At 43.8% G+C, this 21,989-nt stretch overlaps 1 long non-coding RNA gene across 11 annotated transcripts in view; it reads left to right on the plus strand.

The window, feature by feature from the left end:
• Positions 1-21,989, plus strand: part of LOC147340119 (uncharacterized) — a 571,221-nt gene that overhangs the window by 346,971 nt on the left and 202,261 nt on the right. For 2 of the 11 annotated variants that reach the window (XR_015158933.1, XR_015158951.1), the window contains one exon: positions 3,839-5,096. The exons of the other annotated variants lie outside the window; for them this stretch is intronic. This is a non-coding gene — a long non-coding RNA (uncharacterized LOC147340119). Of the gene's footprint in view, positions 1-3,838; positions 5,097-21,989 lie in introns of those variants that run through there. 11 annotated transcript variants of the gene reach the window in all.

The raw sequence follows: 21,989 nt of genomic DNA on the forward strand, positions 1-21,989 counted from the left end.
TCACCTTCAGGAATTCTACTATGTACTTCTATTTCAAAGGTTTTATTTTGATTAAATTTTTGAATGTTGATGAGTCCTTTCAGAGAGGGTGGAATCTTCAGAGTGTATATATAATTAAATTGATTTCTGTGGCTTTCACATAAGACTTGATATGGAGTTACTGAGTCAAACACAACTTTTTCCCTTTACCGGTATTACGTTCTGTTCTTTTATTTCCTGTTACTCTGACTTTCAGGAGAAGCCTGATTTTGTGCCTTTAAGGCAAATACTCTCTTTTCTTCCCTGAAAGTCCATGGCATTCTTAATGTTTGAAATTCAAAATGCCAACCATTCATATTCAGATATTGAACAAGTTTTGTTAATTTTGTTTTGATCCTGACAAGACCTTTTCATCTGAAGATTAACATTTTTCTTCAGCTTCTGAAAACTCTATTGTCTTCTCTAAATATTGCTGTTACATTTGTTCAGGAATTTTCTTTCAAGCATGCCAATAATCCATATATTAGATCTCCATTATCTGTATTTAATGTCTTTAAGACTCTCATGCTCTACTGACTGAGGTAGCCGTGCGGCTTGTATGTAATAGCTTTAATTCTCTGCTTTTACTATCTGGTTTTTGTTTTCTGCTACTGCATAGCTTATAGGATAAACGTGTGTGTTTATACTTTGAATAGTTACGTGTATGCTATGAAGATAGCCATGGTGCATCACTGCTCAGTGAAATTTCTTGCCTTTGTTCAAGATTTCTTCAGTTGATAAATGGCTCACAAGAATGACTCTTTGAAGTACAGTGAGTGCCCTGGTAAAAGCAGGAGTATCCAAAGCAGTTAATGTGATGAGCAGCCATCTTTCCCTCCTTCCTCATGTGCAATCCCAGAAAAATTTGGGCACCTCAGAAAAAGAGACAATGTTTCCTAGTTCTCTTATTTTGTACAACTATGGCAGTGCCAACCAAATTTCCTTTGATGTGAAACTAAGTTGCTTCCGATGGAGATGGCTGAGCATAAAGCTGCTGTGGAAAGTGAATAAGTTACTGAAAGTAAAATACTTGGGACAAAGCCTGATGCCTGATGAGCACTCTGCGTTCTCAGAAGGCAGATTCTCCATCCTGTCACAATGGGTAGACTTTGTGGGAAGCACTTGATGACTGTGAAGCATGGAAAACCAGAGAACGCTTCATTCATGTCATGGCTTGGGCCTGCAGGGTGAGGGCCAAACCGCCTGAGTGTTGTCCCCTCTAAGTCACTTTCTGACTGTGTGGCCCCGGGGAGGTTAGTTGTCATGTCTGGACTCTGTATGAACCCAGAGGCTTCATACACATGGATCTGCTCTGTAAACCTGAGTTCTCATTCTCAAGTTCCTGTGGTTCCAAATCCTCTTCCATGAGAACTTGCTACCCTGTAGTCCACGACCTTGACCCTGCCTGACAGATGAGCTGTGGTTCTCGAAGGCAGCACTTGAAAGAGGGCCTTTTTGAATTGTGACCTCGTGGTCATGAACTGTGTGAGTCCTGTAGCGACCAGGTGTCAGGTTTACATGGAGGTGCTCTTGCAAGCACAGGAGTGGGGCAGTTCTCATCAGGTGCCAGCTTGTTACAGGTGCTCGGGCCTGGTGGTGACATGATAACTTAGGGGCCATCTGGTCACTGCAGGGACATAGCAGCAGTACACCCGCCTCATCCAAGTTCTTTCAGCCTACTTTTTGTTTTTAAACTAATAGACTTTATTCTTTTGAACAGATTGAGATTTACAGATAAATTGAGCAGAAAGTAGAGTCCCATATACCCTCCTAACACAATCCTCAGTTTCCTTAAACGGTGTGCATTGATGCGGTACATTTGTTAAAATTGATAAGCCAATATTGATGCATTATTAGCTAAATCCATAGTTTACACTAGGGTTGTCTTTATGTGCAAAATTCTCTGCATTTTGACAGATGTATAATGACATGTGTCTACCATTATATTATCTTACAGAATAGTTTCATTGCCTTAAAAATCCTTGGCGCTCTGCCTTTTTATCCCACCCCTGGATGAACTTTTTTTTTTTTTTTGGCTATCTCCATAGTTTTGTGTTTTCTACAGTGTCATTTAGTTGGAATAATTCAGTACATAGCCTTTTCAGATTATTTTTTCACTATATACAATAATATATGTTTAAGCTTCCTCCATGTCTTTTCGTGGCTTGATCACTCATTTCCTTTTTTGCTGAATAATACTCCATCCAAACTGTGGACACACCACAGTTTATTCATACATTTCATTTATTAAAGGAAATCTTGATTACTTTGAAGTGTGCAGTACCGTATTATTTGTAGGCACTATGTGATAAATAGACTCGATGAATAAGTTCTAGAGATCTATTGTACATCTTAGCAATGTCTTTTGCAGGGTGCTCAAACTCTAGGGTGGTACTTATCAGGAGCTAGAGGAGGACGCAAAAGGGAGTTGCTCAATGAGTATAGCGTTTCACTTTTTTAAGATAAAAAATTTCCGGATGTCTGTTCCACAACAGTATAGATTTAACACTACTGAATTGTACACTTAAAACAGGTTAAGATGGTTAACTTCATGATATATTTTACCACAATAAAAGTAAACTTGCCAGAATTGCATTGAATCTGTAAATCAAATTGGAAAGACCTAATATCTTGACAGTATCAAGTGTTCCTTCTCATATACCTACGTTTTTCCATTTGCTTAGATCTTCTTTATCACGGATTTGTAGTTTTCCTCACATAGATCTTGTACACATTTTGTTAAATTTATACTTAAGCATTTATTTTTATTTCATGCTAAAATAAAAATCTTGCATCCTGAAACCTTATTCTAATCACTTAATACTTCCAGGAGTTTTTGTTGTTTTTGATTCTTTGGAATTTTTTACATAGAAAAGCATGTCATCTACAAATAGTCAAGTTATCTCTTCCCAAATCTATACAATTTTATTGTGTTGGCTTCCCTGGTGGCTCAGTGGTAAAGAACCTGCCTGCAGTTCAGGAGATGCAGGGGGTTCAATCCCTGGGTGGGGAAGATTCCCTGGAGGAGGAAATGGCAACCCACTCCAGTATTCTTGCCTGGGAAATCCCATGGACAGAGGAGCCTGGCGGGCTACAGTCCATGCATGGGGTCACAAAGAGTTGGATACGACTTAGGGACTGAAAAACAACATTCCAACGTTAAGAGTGCCTTTTCATGTTTTATTCTAGCGTGATCTATGACTTCTAGTACAATGATCAATAGGAGTAATAAAAGTAGACCTTCTTGCCTTGATGCTTGATCTTAGTTGGGAAGCAACTAGTTTCTCACCACTCAGTGTCCTGTTAGTTGTAGTTTTTAATAGATGATATCTTTAAAGCTAGACAATATTAGTTTTCAGAGGTTTTTTTTTTTTTCATCAAGAGGGTGTTGAGGTTTTGTCAGATGCTTTTTCTGCATTTATTGATACAATCATATAATTTTTCTTCTTGAGCCTCTTGATTTAGTGAATTATGTTAACTACTTATTGAGCAGAGATGTATCAACATGTCTTTTGTTACCTGAACATTATTGACCAGAGACTTTTCAGTATTAACTTATGTAGGAAATCACTGGCCACAGGCATTAGTTTCTACAAAAATCCCACAGTCAACAATGTGTTACAGATTATCAAATATTGAACCAGCCTTGTATACCAGGAGTAAGTTCTACTTAGTCATGGTGTATAACACTTTTTATTCATTGTTGGATTTGATTTGCTAGTGTTTTGTAGAGGAACTTTGAATGTACATTCATGAGAGAGATTAGATTATAGTTATTCCTTTCTTGTAATATCTTTGCTTTTATCTTTTTATCTTTTAGGATAATTCTGGCATCAGAATGAGTTACAAAGCATTTCCTCTGTTTCTATCTTCTGAAAAGGACTTTTAGAGACTTGGAATAATTTCTTCCTTAAATGTTTGTTACGATTCATCAATGAAACCATCTGGCTCTAGTGCTTTCTGTTTGGGAAGGTTATTGATTGATTATTATTGATTCCTTTTCTTATACAAACACACACACACACACATATAACTATTCAGATTATATGTTTCTCTTTGTGTGAATTTTGGTGGATTGTGTCTTCCAAGAAATTTGTGCATATCACCTAGGCTATCAAATTTGTGGGTATAAAATTGTTCATAATATTCTTAACTATCCTTTTAATGTTCATAAGATCAATAATGATGTCATCTATTTACTTTTTAATAATAGGAATTTGTATCTTATCTTTTTTCTTAGTCAATCGGTCTAAAGTGTTATTAATCTTAGTGATCTTTTCAAATATTAATAGATGGTCATCTTCTCACTGAGTCCTCACAATGGTGGAAGGTCTGAGGGAGATCTCTGTGATCTATTTTATAAGGGCCCTGATCTCATTTATGAAAGATTCATCCTCGTGATCTAATCACCCCTAAGGCCCTTTGTTGTTCATTTGTCAAGTCATGTTTGACACTCTGAGACCTCATGGACTGTAGCCCTCCAGGTTACTGTCCTTCACTATCTCCCAGGGTTTGGTCAAACTCATGTCCATTGAGTTGAAGGCCCTACATGCTAATAACTGTCACTTTAGGGCTCAGGATTTCAACATATGAATATGGGGATATTATAAGCATTCAGTCTGTAATAGGGGGTTTCCAGCTATCTTTCTGTTATTGATTTCTAGCCTAATTCCATTATGATCTGATAGCATACTTCGTATAGTTTTTAGTCTTTTAAATTTGTTCAGGTGTTTATGCAATCAAATGCATCTTGATGAGTGTTCTATGTGATTGAGAGGAATATATAAAGGCATACCTCATCTTATTGTGCTTTGCTTTATTGTACTTCCTATATATTGCATGTATTACAAACTGATGGTTTGTACCAGCCCTGTGTTATGCAAGTCTATCATTTTTCCAATAACATTTGCTCACTGTATGTCAGTGTCACATACTGGTATTCTCACAAGATTTCCTATGTTTTTGTTATATGTTATGGTAATCTGGGATCTTTGATATTACTGTTGCAAAAAGATTTTGACTTACTGAAGGCTAAGATAATGGTTAGCATTTTTTATCAATAAAGCATTTTTAAATCAGGGTACGTACATTATTCTGACATAATACTATTGCACACTTATTAATAGATTACAGTATATTGTAAACATAACTTTTATGTGCACTGGGAAACCAAAAAATTAATGTGACTCATTTTCTTAAGATATTCATTTTATTTTGGTGGTTTGATTCTGAATCCACGGTATCTCCAAGGTATGCCGGAGATTTGCTGTTGCTGGATGAAGTATTGTATAAATGTCAGTCAGATCCAGTGTATTAATGAAGTTGTGCACGTCATTAATTATTGTGTGTCTTCCTGGTGGACCTGTCCATTTCTGATAGAGTAGTATTGAAGTCTCCAACTATAATTGTGGATTCATGTATTTCTCCTTGCAGTTCTATCATTTTCTTTGCCTCATGTGTTTTGATGCTCTGTTGTTAGGCAGATATTTATATATTTTTGTAGAACTGAGTCCTTTATCAATGTGTGAAAGTGAAGTTGCCCAGTCGTGTCTGACTCTTTGTGACCCCATGGACTGTAGCCTGCCAGGCTCCTCTGTCCACGGGATTCTCCAGGCAAGAATACTGGAGTGGGGTGCCAATTCTTTCTCCGGGGATCTTTCAGACCCGACTCTAATGCCTCTCTTTATCCCTCATAACATCCCTTACTCTTGCGAAGACTAGCAAAGTAATCTTCTCCCTTCTCGGCTCGGCTCGGCTCGGCCCCGCCCCGCCCCGCCCCGCCCCGCCCCTCTCGGCCCCGCCCCGCCCCTCTCGGCCCCGCCCGGCCCCGCTCGGCCCCACTAGGCCCCTCTGGGCCCAGCCCCTCGGCCCCGCTCGGCCCCTCTGGGCCCCGCTCGGCCCCGCCCCTCGGCCCCTCTCGGCCCCGCCCTTTGGTCCCGCCCCGCGGCCCAACTCGGCCCCGCCCCGCTCGGCCGCGCTTCGGCCCGGCCTCTCTCGGCCCCGCTCGTCTCGGCCCCGCCCCGCCCCTCTCGGCCCGGCCCCGCCCCGCCCCTCTCCGCCCGGCCCCGCCCCGCCCCGCTCGGTTCGGCCTCTCTCGGCCCCGCCCCGCCCCACCCCGCTCGCCCCGGCTCGGCCCCGCCCGGCCCCACCCCTCTCGGCCCCCGCCGGGCCCGGCCCCGCTCGGCCCCTCTGGACCCCGGTCGGCTCGGCCCCGGTCGGCTCGGCCCCGCTCGGCCCCGCCCCGCTCGGCCCCGCTCGGCCTCTCTCGGCCCGGCCCGGCTCGGCCCGGTTCGGCTTCTCTCGGCCCCGCCCCGCTCGGCCCCGCTCGGCCTTTCTCGGCCCCGCCCCGCCTCTCTCGGCCCCGCCCCGCCTCTCTCGGCCCCGCTCGGCCTCTCTCGGCCCCGCCCCACCCGGCCCCGCCCCGCTCGGCCCGGCCCCGCTCGGTTCGGCCTCTCTCGGCCCCGCTCGGTTCGGCCTCTCTCGGCCCCGCCCCGCTCGTCTCGGCCCCGCTCGGCCCCGCCCGGCCCCGCCCGGCCCCGCTCGGCCCCTCTGGACCCCGGTCGGCTCAGCCCCGCCCCGCTCGGCCCCGCTCGGCCCCGCCCCGCTCGGCCCCGCTCGGCCTCTCTCGGCCCTGCCCCGCCCTGCCCGGCCCGGCCCGGTTTCTCTCGGCCTCGCTCGGCCTTTCTCGGCCCCGCCCCGCCTCTCGGCCCCGCTCGGCCTCTCTCGGCCCCGCCCCACCCGGCCCCGCCCCGCCCCGCTCGGCCCCGCCCCGCTCGGTTCGGCCTCTCTCGGCCCCGCCCCGCCTCTCGGCCCCGCTCGGCCTCTCTCGGCCCCGCCCCACCCGGCCCCGCCCCGCTCGGCCCCGCCCCGCTCGGTTCGGCCTCTCTCGGCCCCGCCCCGCTCGTCTCGGCCCGGCTCGGCCCCGCCCGGCCCTTCTCGGCCCCGCCCGGCCCCTCTCGGCCCGGCCCCACTCGGCCCCGCTCGGCCCCGCTCGGCCTCTCTCGGCCCCGCCCCGCCCGGCCCCGCCCGGCCCCGCCCGGCCCCGCCCAGCCCCGCCCGGCCCCGCCCGGCCCCTCTAGGCCTCGCCCCGCTCGGCCCCGCTCGGCCCCTCTAGGCCCCGCTCCTCGGCCCCGCTCGGCCCCGCCCCGCCTCTCTCGGCCTCTCTCGGCCCGGCCCCGCTCGGCCCGGCTCGGCCTCTCTCGGCCCCGCCCCTCTCGGCCCCGCCCGGCCCGGCCCCGCCCGGCCCCTCTAGGCCCCGCCCCGCTCGGCCCCGCTCGGCCCCGCTCGGCCCCGCTCGGCCCCGCTCGGCCCCGCTCGGCCCCGCCCCTCTCGGGCCCTCTTGGCCCCTCTTGACCCCTCAAGAAAATTCAAATGCTAGACCACTAAGCTAAGGAAACAGGGACCTTAGTGAACACGATAAACTTATAGTCGTTACAAAAGTAGTTTAGAAAAGTCACTATACATACTATAAACCACTATAAATGTGAAGTTGCTCAGTCGTGTCCGACTCTTTGCGACCTCATGGACTGTGGCCTACCAGGCTTCTCTGTCCATGGGGTTTTCCAGGCAAGAGTTCTGGAGTGGTTTGCCATTTCCTTCTCCAGGGAATCTTCCCATCCCAGGGATCGAACCCAGGTCTCACGCATTGTAAGCAGATGCTTTACCATCTGAGCCACCAGGGATGATCCCATAAATCACTATGCTGCTGCTGCTGCTAAGTCGCTTCAGTCGTGTCCGACTCTGTGCAACACTGTGGACTGCAGCCTGCCAGGCTCCTCTGTCCATGGAATTCTCCCGGTGAGAATACTGGAGCGGGTTGCCATGCCCTTCTCCAGGTGATCTCCCGACCCAGGCATAGAACTCAGGTCTCTTACATCTAGCTTCATTGGCAGGCGTTAGCAGGTGGGTTCTTTACCACTAACTAGCACCACCTGGGAAGCCCATATATGTGTGCTTAGTCACTCAGTCGTGTCTGACTCTTTGTGACCCCATGGACAGCAGCCCGCCAGGGTCCTCTGTCCATGGGATTCTCCAGGCAAGAATACTGGAATGGGTTGCCATGCCCTTTTCCAGGGGATCTTCCCAACCCAGGGATTGAACCCAGGTCTCCCATATTGCAGGTGGATCCTTTGCTGTCTGAGCCACCAGGGAAGCCCAAATACTAATTTTTTAAAAATAGTGCTCGATCATTTAAAATCTTTAAGAATCCATAAGTAATTTCAAAATTGGTAAAAGTTGCCTAATCAATATATTAAAATGTGCCAGAAGTTATCTTCTGTCAACTCAAACAGATATCCAGTGTTAGATATGTTTGATATATCATGTATATCAAATTGGAGAAGGCAATGGCACCCCACTCCAGTACTCTTGCCTGGAAAATCCCATGGACGGAGGAGCCTGGAAGGCTGCAGTCCATGGGGTCGCTGAGGGTCGGACACGACTGAGCGACTTCACCTTCACTTTTCACTTTCATGCATTGGAGAAGAAAATGGCAACCCACTCCAGTGTTCTTGCCTGGAGAATCCCAGGGACGGGGGAGCCTGGTGGGCTGCCGTCTATGGGGTCGCCCAGAGTCAGACATGACTGAAGTGACTTAGTAGTAGTAGTAGTATATCAAATGATTCATAAAGCACAGATATTAATAGAGTTTCCTGAAGAACCTGAAACACCAAGAAACATGAAGAAATCTAACAAATATTTTATCCCTGTTATGAGCCTAAAAAATAAAACTGTCCCAGTTTTAAATGGATATGCATAAAAATTCTAAAATGGTGATGATTATGTGCCACATGAAAAACAAGCAGTTTGGTTAATAATAACAGCAAAAATAAGTCACACATAAAATAGTATGTACATGGATCACAACAATACAATAAGCTACATGCATTTCTCTTAAAACTAGAAAAGAATAGACAACTGTCATTCTTATAAAATGATGCTTTTACAGTATCACCAAAAAATAAAAAAAAATTAAAGTAAATGAGTAGTAAAGTTTTTCCGGGTTTCAGAGACAAAAATTTTGATATTTTCGTATCTTATGGAAATTTTTTTTGGCCATGCCACAGGCTTGTGGAATCTTAGTTCCCTGACCAGGGACTAAACCCAGGCCACGGCAGTGAAAGCTCTGAGTCCCAACCACTGGACTGCCAAGGAATTCTCTTATGGGATTTTGAAAACTTATGTTCAATAAAATGCTCCATTGATGCAGATATAAACTATGCAATTCATTCAGATACCAGTTACTAATTTCTGACTACGTGCCAAGCACTTTTACCTATGGAAATGCAAGTAGAAAGATGAGTAAGATATGGACTCTGTATGATAAAATTTTAATGATCTTAAAAAGCAGTTATACAACAGAAAGTAATTATTTGAAGGATAAAGAATTTAGCCTTATGCTTGAAGATGGTAGAATGCTAATTCTCTATCAAATGTTTAATAAAAACTCAAGTACATCTGGTCCTATTTAAATCATTTGGAGATATTATGTTTGTTTTACCTCCAGGTCACAAAGAATAAGCTTTTATATAGTGTATTGCTCCTATAATAGTTTAAACTTCAAGTTGTTCCTACTTGAACAACTGCATGGTGGGGTCACAGTATAATAAACCAAGAGGAAGAGAAGGCTGCTCTTCGACAGAAGTTGGGAGATGGTATTATTCCTTTGCAGATTTAAAAGCTCATGCAGCTGATTACATTGTTATTATCAGTGTAACCAAGACAGACTATCTTGTGTTTGGCTTATTTTTGTTATCACTTCATTATATAATTATATGTATTAGTATTTCCCTAAGGAGAAATGAATACAATGCTCCCCAAACCCACTGTATCTTTTTCATGGTTATATTGTCAGCAACTGCTATGATTCCCAGTATATAATTCAGTAACTACTCACTGAATGAATAGCAAGTCAGTAATAAAATTCAGAATCCTGCCTCAATGTTTCACACTATATTTTCTGGGGGAAAATAGTGTAGTCAAGTGAAGAGTAGAATTAATGTAAAATACTCATATTTTAAAAGCCCATATATAGTAGTATGTATATGTTAATCCCAACCTCCTAATTTATCCCTCCCACTCTCCTTTCCCTTTGGTTGCCACAAAGGAAAACATCACCACCTGTCCCAACACTGCAAGAACACCAGCTGTTTGGGCCAGTTTATCCAGTTACTCTTTTAGGACTTGACTTCCCGTTTAGATGCTGTGACACATGACACAATTGGGTGAGAGATAGTTGGCCTCTTTGCTCTACCCCAGCCCCATTTGTATGAACTCAGTTAACAGAGAAGGGGGAATCAGTGAATGGTCATCGGCGATATCATAAAGAATGGTATTAACTAAGGAGATGTTAGCCAAGAGATGTCTTTCGGCTCTAAGATGCTGTTTTCATTCAGCTGTTGTCTGCTTCACTGATCATGTGGTAGACCCTTTTGGGCCCTTTGGCATCCTGTTAAGAATGTTGCTTCATGACATTCAGGAGCAACAAAGCAGACATAGGACCCACTGACAGGCTAGGAGGCACAAGTAGATTACTCCTATCAGCTTCATTTCTACTGTTAGCATAGGCCCCTTGCTCTTTTTGCCAGAGTTGCATGAATAATTTTGCTTTACTTAACCACAGTGAAAAACCTCCTGGTTTTATTTTTTTAACTATATAATAATTTTAATTATTTATTTTTAATTGGAGGATAATTACTTTACAATGTTGGGTTGGTTCTTGATGAAAGCAAAAGAGGAGAGTGAAAAAGTTGGTTTAAAACTCAGCATTCAGAAAACTAAGATCATGGCATCTGGTCCCATCACTTCATGGCAAATAGATGTGGGAAAAATGGAAACAGTGACAGACTTTATTTTTGGGGGCTCCAAAATCACTGCAGATGGTGACTGCAGCCATGAAATTAAAAGACGCTTGCTCCTTCAAAGAAAAGTTATGACCAACCTAGACAGCATATTAAAATGCAGAGACATTACTGTACCAACAAAGGTCTGTCTAGTCAAAGCTATGGTTTTTCCAGTGGTCATGTATGAATGTGACAGTTGGACTATAAAGAAAGCTGAGTGCCGAAGAATTGATATTTTTGAACTGTAGTGTTGGAGAAGACTTTTGGGAGTCCCTTGGACTGCAAGGAGATCCAACCAGTCAATCATAAAGGAAATCATTCCTGAATATTCATTGGAAGGACCACTGCTGAAGCTGAAACTCCAGTACTTTGACCACCTGATGCAAAGAACTGAGTCATTGAAAAAGACCCTGATGCTGGGAAAGATTGAAGGCGGGAGAAGGGGATGACAGGATGAGATGGTTGGATGGCGTCACTGACTCAATGGACATGAGTTTGAGTGAACTCCGGGAGTTGGTGATGGACAGGGAAGCCTGGTGTGCTGCAGTCCATGGGGTCGCAAAGAGTCGGACGTGACTGAGTGACTGAACTGAACTGATTGTGTTGGTTTCAGCCATATATCAACATGAATCAACCATAGGTATATGCATGTTCCCTCCGTCTTGAACCTCCCTCCCACCTCCCACCCCTCTGTGTTGTTACAGAGCATCGGGTTTGAGCTCCCTGCGTCCTACAGCAAATTTCCACTGGCTGTCTAATATTATACATGGTAATGCATATGTTTCAGTGCTACTCTCTCAATTCGTCCCACCCTCTCCTTCCCCCACTGAGTCTACAAGTCTCTTCTCTGTCTGCCTCTCCATTGCTGTCTTGCAGATAAATTAATCAGTGCCGTCTTTCTAGATTCCATATATATATATACACATACATACATACATACACACACGTTAATATGCAATATTTGTCTTTCTCTTTCTGACTTGCTTCTCTGTGTATAGTAGGCTTTAGGTTCATCCACCTCATTAGAACTGACTCAGATACATTCCTTTTTATGACTGAGTAGTATTCCAATGTGTATATGTATCACAACTTCCTTATACATTTATTTGTTGATAGACATCTACATTGCTTCCTTGTCCTGGCTATTGTAAATAGTGCTGCAATGAACAAGTGTCTCACTGGTAAAGAACGCACATGCTAATGCAGGAGGTGCAGGAGACACAGGTTTGATCCCTGAGTCAGCAAGATCTCCTGGAGGAGGAAATGGCAACCCACTCCAGTATTCTTGCTTGGGGAATGGCATAGACAGAGGAGTCTGGTGGGCTACAGCCCATGGAATCACAGAGAATCAGACAGGACTGAGCACACACACATGCACACACACAGACACAGAAAATTGGGGTACACGTGTCTTTTTTAATTATCATTTCCTTGGTATATGCTCAGTAGCAGGATTGTTGGGTAGTATGGTAGTTTAATTCCTAGTTTTTTAAGGAATCTCCATACTCTTCTCCATGGTGACCATGTCAATTTGCATTCTCATCAACATTGCAAGAGGGTTCCCTTTCTTCCACACCCTCTCCAGCATTTGTTGTTTCTGACTGATTTTTTTAAATGTACTATTCACTGTTAAAAAAAAAAATGTACTATTCAAATTAGGTTTAAAGAAAAGGCAGAGTGCATATTTGCCAAAATCTGCAACAGATGAATGATAGATAATGGATGATGTTTATGAAGTCTGTGTTATGTGTGTGAATCTTCACTTGTGCCAATATAGTTTCCACTTTGCACATTCCTTAATTGCCTGTCTTGTGTGGCATAGCAAACCAATAGAAGGTAAGAGGCTAGTAACATATGTACTTTTAAAAACCTGACAATATTAACTGTGTAGACAGTAAGACTGTAGAAATTTTGCTTCAGATTAGGACAAACTTCCAATATTTGTGTGATTTCATTTCTTGGAGCCATTTTATTAATAGAGTATGTCTCTAGGACCCACAGTGCTTTTTCAGAACTCATTAGCCAAAGAAGAATGCATTTCACTCACAGCCCTAGGGAATCCTGTCTGTGTTCTGTGACACTTCAAGTGCATTATTGTCCTGTCACCTTAGGTGTCTGTTGCCAAATTCCTTAATCTTCAATTGATCAATTGCTGAAGAAAAAAAATGTGTTACGCAGGCCCTGTGGTTGAGGAATGGAGACATTAGATCAGACAGAAGCAGTGTGTTTGAAATGTTGTTTTCTTTGTTCAGAAATTTTAAATGCCAATTCCAGAAACAAAATGAAGTGAAGTCAAAGAAAATTAAACCATGATGCTCGTGATGTAACTTGGGGCGTTTTGAGCCCATGATCCTGTGATATGGCCTTGTTTTATGAGTCCAACTGCATTGATACTACCATGCTGCTGCTTTCAAAAACCACTCTTTCTTTTCCTTTATAATGGTAGCATATTGAGACCTAAGGTGAGGAGTATACGGGTTTAAGGTATAATTTTACACAGGTGAGCCTCCTGCTTTTTCCTTTTTGGCCTACTGGTTTGCTACATTTTCCTTTTAATTAATTTACAGATTTCAAGATGTGTTTTGTTTATTAGCAACAGATCCCAATTTGTATTGTGTACCCTACAGGCCAACAGTCCAGTGCAAACCAGTACAAGGGCCTGTAATTCATTCCACCTCTTATTGTGCTCATGTCCTGCATGGCTGTGTCTAGAGTCCTTTAGCACCAACGCAACTCATCTACACTGTCCACTAACACAAGTGCACCAGCCTCTTCTCCCTGCTAATGTATCAGCCCCAAGGACAGGTGAATTCTAATTAAGTTGAACATTCCTTCCTAGCATGAGCCTCTAAATCCTCCAGCACAGAAGCTGAGGCATGAAATAGACAGAAGTGATGAAATAGACAGGTGGTTTAATGTGGTCCACTGGAGAAGGGAATGGCAAACCACTTCAGTGTTCTTGCCTTGAGAACCCCATGAACAGTATGAAAAGGCAAAATGATAGGATACTGAAAGAGAAACTCCCCAGGTCAGTAGGTGCCCAATATGCTACTGGAGATCAGTGGAGAAATAACTCCAGAAAGAATGAAGGGATGCAGCCAAAGCAAAAAAATACCCAGCTGTGGATGTGACTGGTGATAGAAGCAAGGTCTGATGCTGTAAAGAGCAATATTGCATAGGAACCTAGAATGTCAGGTCCATGAATCAAGGCAAATTGGAAGTGGTCAAACAAGAGAGGGCAAGAGTGAATGTTGACATTCTAGGAATCAGCGAACTGAAATGGACTGGAATGGGTGAATTTAACTCAGATGACCATTATATCTACTACTGCGGGCAGGAATCCCTCAGAAGAAATGGAGTGGCCATTATGGTCAACAAAAGAGTCTGAAATGCAGTACTTGGATGCAGTCTCAAAAACGACAGAATGATCTCTGTTCGTTTCCAAGGCAAACCATTCAGTATCACAGTAATCCAAGTCTATGGCCCAACCAGTAACACTGAAGAAGCTGACGTTGAACAGTTCTATGAAGACCTACAAGACCTTTTAGAACTAACACCCAAAAAAATGTCCTTTTCATTATAGGGGACTGGAATGCAAAAGTACGAAGTCAAGAAACACCTGGAGTAACAGGCAAATTTGGCCTTGGAATACAGAATGAAGCAGGGCAAAGACTAATAGAGTTTTGCCAAGAAAATGCACTGGTCATAATAAACACCCTCTTCCAACAACACAAGAGAAGACTCTATACATGGACATCACCAGATGGTCAACACCGAAATCAGATTGATTATATTCTTTGCAGCCAAAGATAGAGAAGCTCTATACAGTCAGCAAAAACAAGACCAGGAGCTGACTGTGGCTCAGACCATGAACTCCTTATTGCCAAATTCAGACTTAAATTGAAGAAAGTGGAGAAAACCACTAGACCATTCAGGTATCACCTAAATCAAATCCCTTGTGATTATACAGTGGAAGTGAGAAATAGATTTAAGGGCCTAGATCTGATAGATAAAGTGCCTGATGAACTATGGATTGAGGTTCGTGACATTGTACAGGAGACAGGGATCAAGACCATTCCCATAGAAAAGAAATGCAAAAAAAGCAAAATGGCTGTCTGGGGAGGCCTTACAAATAGCTGTGAAAAGAAGAGAAGCGAAAAGCAAAGGAGAAAAGGAAAGATATAAACATCTGAATGCAGAGTTCCAAAGAATAGCAAGGAGAGATAAGAAAGCCTTCTTCAGAGATCAATGCAAAGAAATAGAGGAAAACAACAGAATGGGAAAGACTAGGGATCTCTTCAAGAAAATCAGAGATACCAAAGGAACATTTCATGCAAAGATGGGCTTGATAAAGGACAGAAATGGTATGGACCTAACAGAAGCAGAAGATATTAAGAAGAGATGGCAAGAATACACAGAAGAACTGTACAAAAAAGATCTTCACGACCCAGATAATCACGATGGTGTGATCACTGACCTAGAACCAGACATCCTGGAATGTGAAGTCAAGTGGGCCTTAGAAAGCATCACTACGAACAAAGCTAGTGGAGGTGATGGAATTCCAGTTGAGCTATTCCAAATCCTGAAAGATGAGGCTGTGAAAGTGCTGCATTCAATATGCCAGCAAATTTGGAAAACTCAGCAGTGGCCACAGGACTGGAAGAAGTCAGTTTTCATTCCAATTCCAAAGAAAGGCAACGCCAAAGAATGCTCAAACTACCGCACAATTGCACTCATCTCACACGCTAGTAAAGTAATGCTCAAAATTATCCAAGCCAGGCTTCAGCAATATGTGAACCGTGAACTTCCTGATGTTCAAGCTGGTTTTAGAAAAGGCAGAGGAACCAGAGATCATATTGCCAACATCTGCTGGATCATAGAAAAAGCAAGAGAGTTCCAGATAAACATCTATTTCTGCTTTATTGACTATGCCAAAGCCTTTGACTGTGTGGATCACAATAAACTGTGGAAATTTCTGAAAGAGATGGGAATACCAGACCACCTGATCTGCCTCTTGAGAAATGTGTATGCAGGTCAGGAAGCAACAGTTAGAACTGGACATGGAACAATAGACTGGTTCCAAATAGAAAAAGGAGTTTGTCAAGGCTGTATATTGTCACTCTGTTTATTTAACTTCTATGCAGAGTACATCATGAGAAACACTGGACTGGAAGAAGCACAAGCTGGAATCAAGATTGCCCGGAGAAATATCAATAACCTCAGATATGCAGATGACACCACCCTTATGGCAGAAAGTGAAGAGGAACTTAAAAGCCTCCTGATGAAAGTGAAAGTGGAGAGTGAAAAAGTTGGCTTAAAGCTCAACATTCAGAAAACAAAGATCATGGCATCCGGTCCCACCACTTCATGGGAAATAGATGGGGAAACAGTGGAAACAGTGTCAGACTTAATTTTCTGGGCTCCAAAATCACTACAGATGGTGACTGCAGCCATGAAATTAGAAGATGCTTACTCCTTGGAAGGAAAGTTATGACCAACCTAGACAGCATATTCAAAAGCAGAGACATTACTTTGCCAACAAAGGTTCATCTAGTCAAGGCTATGGTTTTTCCTGTGGTCATGTATGGATGTGAGAGTTGGACTGTGAAGAAGGCTGAGTGCCAAAGAATTGATTCTTTTGAACTGTGGTATTGGAGAAGACTCTTGAGAGTCCCTTGGACTGCAAGGAGATGCAACCAGTCCATTCTGAAGGAGATCAGCCCTGGGATTTCTTTGGAAGGAATGATGCTAAAGCTGACATTCCAGTACTTTGGCCACCTCATGCGAAGAGTTGACTCATTGGAAAAGACTCTGATGCTTGGAGGGACTGGGAGCAAGAGGAGAAGGGGACGACAGAGGATGAGATGGCTGGATGGCATCGCTGACTCGATGGACGTGAGTCTGGATGAACTCCGGGAGTTGGTGATGGACAGGGAGCCCTGGCGTGCTGCGATTCATGGGGTCGCAAAGAGTTGGACACGACTGAGTGACTGATCTGATCTGATCTTATATGCTAAGCTGTGTGCAACTCTTGTGACCCCATGGACTGTGGCCCACCAGGCTCCTCAGTCCATGAGATTTTCCAGGCAAGGATATTGGAGTGGGCTGCCATTTCCTTCTCCTGGGGATCTTTCCCACCCAGGGATCGAACCTGCATCTCCTGCATTGCGGGTAGTCTCTAGCATTGCAAATGGATTCTTTATTGCTGAGCCACCTGGGAAGCCCATGATACATATTGTTGACCAAATATCTAAGCTGGGAAATACGGCAGTTGTATTGATCCCAAGAACTTGAGTAAGGTGTTCTTAGTGGTTTGTGACTGTAGGACAGAGAATAAGTGTTAATTGTCACTTGTTTGCTGAAGATTTATCTTGAACAACAACATTAGAGTGAGGGAGAGCAGCTTACTATGCTTTTCATTGATCTGCATAATAAATAACTATCAAGTATAAGCAGTTTGAATGGTTTTTGGATAGTACAGAACTCTGATTTAGTCTTAAAATTATTCTTCTTGCTGTTAATGTTGAGTAAATCAGGTATTACATTCCCCTGTTACTATCTCTTGCCCAGTCCTAGATTCCATTTGAACCATTTGTCATATCCATGATCTAAGTGACCCTTCTTTGCATTTCAAGTGCGAACATTTTCATAGGGTTTTAAGGCTCTACCCTTCCCCTATGAAGAGCTGCTAGACAGTGGCAATTAATTAGTCTCTGAACATCAAGCGTCCTGAAAACAGGATGCAGTCTTCGTGCAATTCCTGGTAAATGCAGAGTTAGAAAGGCCAAACTGCTTGACCTCAAAGCACTTTCTGTGGCCTTGTGGCTCCAGCTAAATAGACAGTCCCCATTTGTAAAGCACAAGCTGAGGGTAAAACCTCCAGTCACTGTTTCAGTTGCTTAGACATCAAGCACTGCAATATGGGCCTGATTCTCTTCTACTTTTAGTAGGTGTCAGCACCAAAGAGACCTCTGACACCCTTCCCCAGACCCCTGTAATCACAGCAGAGAATTTAGTTGTTGTTTCCATATCTAAGTAGAAAACCCATGGAGACCTACAAATCAGGGATAGAGAAACTCTCTAAGTGGAGCCTTCCTTCCTGCATTTTTACCCGAGTCAGGACAGTAGGAGTGATTGAAGCAAACCATACACACTCATTCAGAATGTTCTCCCAATTTTATAGTTTCAGTGTTTAATGTCAGTCCAGAGGTGTGGCTTAACTCAAACCCTGTTTGATTAAAAAGAACAAAGTTTTAACAATTACAAATCAAAAGAAGAGTGATTAGCTTAAGCTGTTCCAATGGTACTGACAGATGACAGTATATAAAAATGGATTTATGACTTCCAGTTTTGGTTGTAGGTCTTTAGTGATTTCTCTTCAATTCAGTTAGTAGCACTAAAACCCTCTTTTGTGTACAAGCCAGATGCTATCCTTGTCACTTCCCCACTAGTTGACAAGTTCCCTTTAACAGTGAAGCCTGTACTTGGTGACATTTCCCAATAATTCCCCATTAAAGCCAGCTGACACCTGTCTTTTTTTCCCTTAGATTTGACTGTTGGTTGTCTTTAGAACTGTGCTGCATTTGTGCTCTGTCTGGTTGGTGGTCCATTTATAATGCAAAGCAATGTTCTTGACTTTCTATGAAGCATGAATATAAAGAGGGAGAAGATGCTGTGAAGAGGCTGAGAGGAAAGAGAGGAAGTAGCTTTCAGGGAGAGAGAAGCTGGGGATCCTGCTTGCTTGAAGCCCTATGGCTCTGAACTTCCTGAAGCAAATGTACAGCGTATAATCAAGTGTGATTTCTCCCGATTCTCTCAGAAGTAATTAGGCAGTACCTCCTTACCCAAGACCTCTACTTAATTATAGAAGTGTCTGGTAAGGAGGTATTTGCATATCTTCAGGTCATATTATGTCATGAGGACATTTGAACTGATGAAAACTGACATTTACTAGGAAATAAAAATGCATCACATTGAAACCAGGAGTCATGAGAAACTCACAGCTGCAAGTTTGGGCACCTATTTTAATTGATGAGACACAGCGGCTCTGCCTCGTGAAGCAAATCAGAGTGTGAAGTAGGAATATAAATATGCAGAGGTCAGAACATCGCCGCAGAGGCAAAGCTCCCGACACTGGTTCAGGTCCCCTGACTGCCGGCTCCAGATTTTGTCTTCTCTTTACTCTTCTCTCATCCCTCAGGATTTATGAATCAGGATTTAGAGGAAAAGACTTCTTTCACTATCTGTCTCTTGCTCTCTTGCTCTTCGCTGTTTTACTTTTGCTGTGTCACTTCTGTTACTAGAGAAGTACCACCAAGTGGTTACAGTGGCAGTGATTTTTGGACAGAAGAGAGGCACAGAGAAAGAAGCCATGGTGCAATTCTCAGGAACATACTATCATTTCACGTGACTGTGTTTGCCTTCCAGTAATTAGTAAGAGTAGCTGTTACAATTACAGTAATAACCGCTGTTCACTGTACGCCAAGCATTGTCCTGTGCCCTTGACATGAGTTCATTCATCTGATCCTTACAGAAATGCTCTGAAGTAGATGCTCTTTTTATGTCCATATTAATGCTTAGGGAACAGGGCCTAAGTGATGGAATAAGTTGTTCAAGATTACCCAGTTTGTAAATCGAATTCAGAGTTTGAAATTAACCAACCTAATTGCAGAGGCTGAGCTCTAAAGAGTGAACTTTTGTTGTTGTTACTTCTCCTTTATGTTATTTGTGCACACATTATCATAAATCTGTACCATTATATGTGTTTCTTTGGTGGTGGTGAATTTAAGGTGTCTCTAGTCAATAAATAAGGCAATGGCAACCCACTCTAGTACTCTTGCCTGGAAAATCCCATGGACAGAGGAGCCTGGTAGGCTGCAGTCCATGGGGTCGCTAAGAGTCAGGCACGACTGAGCGACTTCACTTTGACTTTTCACTTTCATGCATTGGAGAAGGAAATGGCAACCCACTCCAGTGTTCTTACCTGGAGAATCCCAGGGACGGGGGAGCCTGGTGGGCTGCTGTCTATGGGGTCACACAGAGTCAGACACAACTGAACCGACTTAGCAACAGCAGCAGTCAATAAATAAAAGCAACTATAAATTTCTCTGGGATAAAGATGGGTACAGTTAGTAATTTAAATTAAACATCACAAAGAACCTTTTCCTACTGTTTTCTCTACTTTTATTGGTCATATGTAAAGTGTTTTTAAGTGTTCCGATTTAGAGCTCCGGGCTTCCCAGGTGGCACTAGTGGTAAAGAACCTGCCTGCCAATGCAGGAGACAGAGATGTGGGTTCAGTCCCTGGGTTGGGAAGACCCCTGAAGAAGGAAATGGCAACCCACTCCAGTATTTTGCCTGGAAATTCCCATGAACAGAGGAGCCTGCTGGGTTACAGTCCATGGAGTTGCAAAGAGTGAGACATGACTGAGCAACTAACAGTTTTCCATTGTCAACTTTCCTTTTGGATTCTAACCATCTGTATGTCACAGTAGTGTCCAGAACAGGTGCATGAAAGATATGCTTTCCTGCAGTGCTGATGAGAGTCATACAGCCTATCTGGACTGGGAAGAGCAGCCAGCCAGGAAAACACCCACCATTTGCTGCTTAAACTACCGAACAATTGCATTCATCTCACACACTAATAAAGTAATGCTTAAAATTCTCCAAGCCAGGCTTCAGTAATATGTGAACTGTGAATTTCCTGATGTTCAAGCTGGTTTTAGAAAAGGCAAAGGAACCAGAGATCAAATTGCCAACATCTGCTGGACCATCGAAAAAGCAAGAGAGTTCCAGAAAAACATGTATTTCTGCTTTATTGACTATGCCAAAGCCTTTGACTGTGTGGATCACAATAAACTGTGGAAATTTCTGAAAGAGATGGGAATACCAGACCACCTGATCTGCCTCTTGAGAAATGTGTATGCAGGTCAGGAAGCAACAGTTAGAACTGGACATGGAACAATAGACTGGTTCCAAATAGGAAAAGGAGTTCGTCAAGGCTGTATATTGTCACCCTGTTTATTTAACTTATATGCAGAGCACATCATGAGAAACGCTGGGCTGGAAGAAACACAAGCTGGAATCAAGATTGCCGGGAGAAATATCAATAACCTCAGATACGCAGATGACACCACCCTTATGGCAGAAAGTGAAGAGGAAGTAAAAAGCCTCTTGATGAAGGTGAAAGTGGAGAGTGAAAAAGTTGGCTTAAAGCTCAACATTCGGAAAACAAAGATCATGGCATCCGGTCCCATCACTTCATGGGAAATAGATGGGGAAACAGTTTCAAACTTTATTTTTCTGGCCTCCAAAATCACTGCAGATGGTGACTGCAGCCATGAAATTAAAAGACGCTTACTCCTTGGAAGGAAAGTTATGACCAACCTAGATAGCATATCCAAAAGCAGAGACATTACTTTGCCAACAAAGGTTCATCTAGTCAAAGCTATGGTTTTTCCTGTGGTCATGTATGGATGTGAGAGTTGGACTGTGAAGAAGGCTGAGCGCCGAACTATTGATGCTTTTGAACTGTGGTGTTGGAGAAGACTCTTGAGAGTCCCTTGGACTGCAAGGAGATGCAACCAGTCCATTCTGAAGGAGATCAGCCCTGGGATTTCTTTGGAAGGAGTGATGCTAAAGCTGAAACTCCAGTACTTTGGCCACCTCATGTGAAGAGTTGACTCATTGGAAAAGACTCTGATGCTGGGAGGGATTGGGGGCAGGAGGAGAAGGGGACGACAGAGGATGAGATGGCTGGATGGCATCACTGACTCAATGGACGTGAGTCTGAGTGAACTCTGGGAGTTGGTGATGGACAGGGAGGCCTGGTGTGCTGCGATTCATGGGGTCGCAAAGAGTTGGACACGACTGAGTGACTGATCTGATCAGCATTTCCCTACATGTCCCAGCAGTCACCCTCTTCCTCTGTTGTATTTGCACATGCAGACGTATACATTTTCTCCAGGTGTATCCAGCTAATTTGCATGGTGACTTTTCCAAATTGTCTTCTCTGCATTAATGTTAACTGGTGCAAAGGGTTCTTTGAGAATCCGTCCCATGTGTGATCAAATTTCTCTTTGGGGGAACATACCTACATTAAGATGCCTGGCAAAGGAAGAAGGTGAATAA

Source organism: Bos grunniens, chromosome X, assembly GCF_055505025.1.
Source record: "Bos grunniens cultivar Pamir isolate PY7600 chromosome X, Bosgru_T2T1.0, whole genome shotgun sequence".
NCBI classification, from domain to species: domain Eukaryota; kingdom Metazoa; phylum Chordata; class Mammalia; order Artiodactyla; family Bovidae; genus Bos; species Bos grunniens.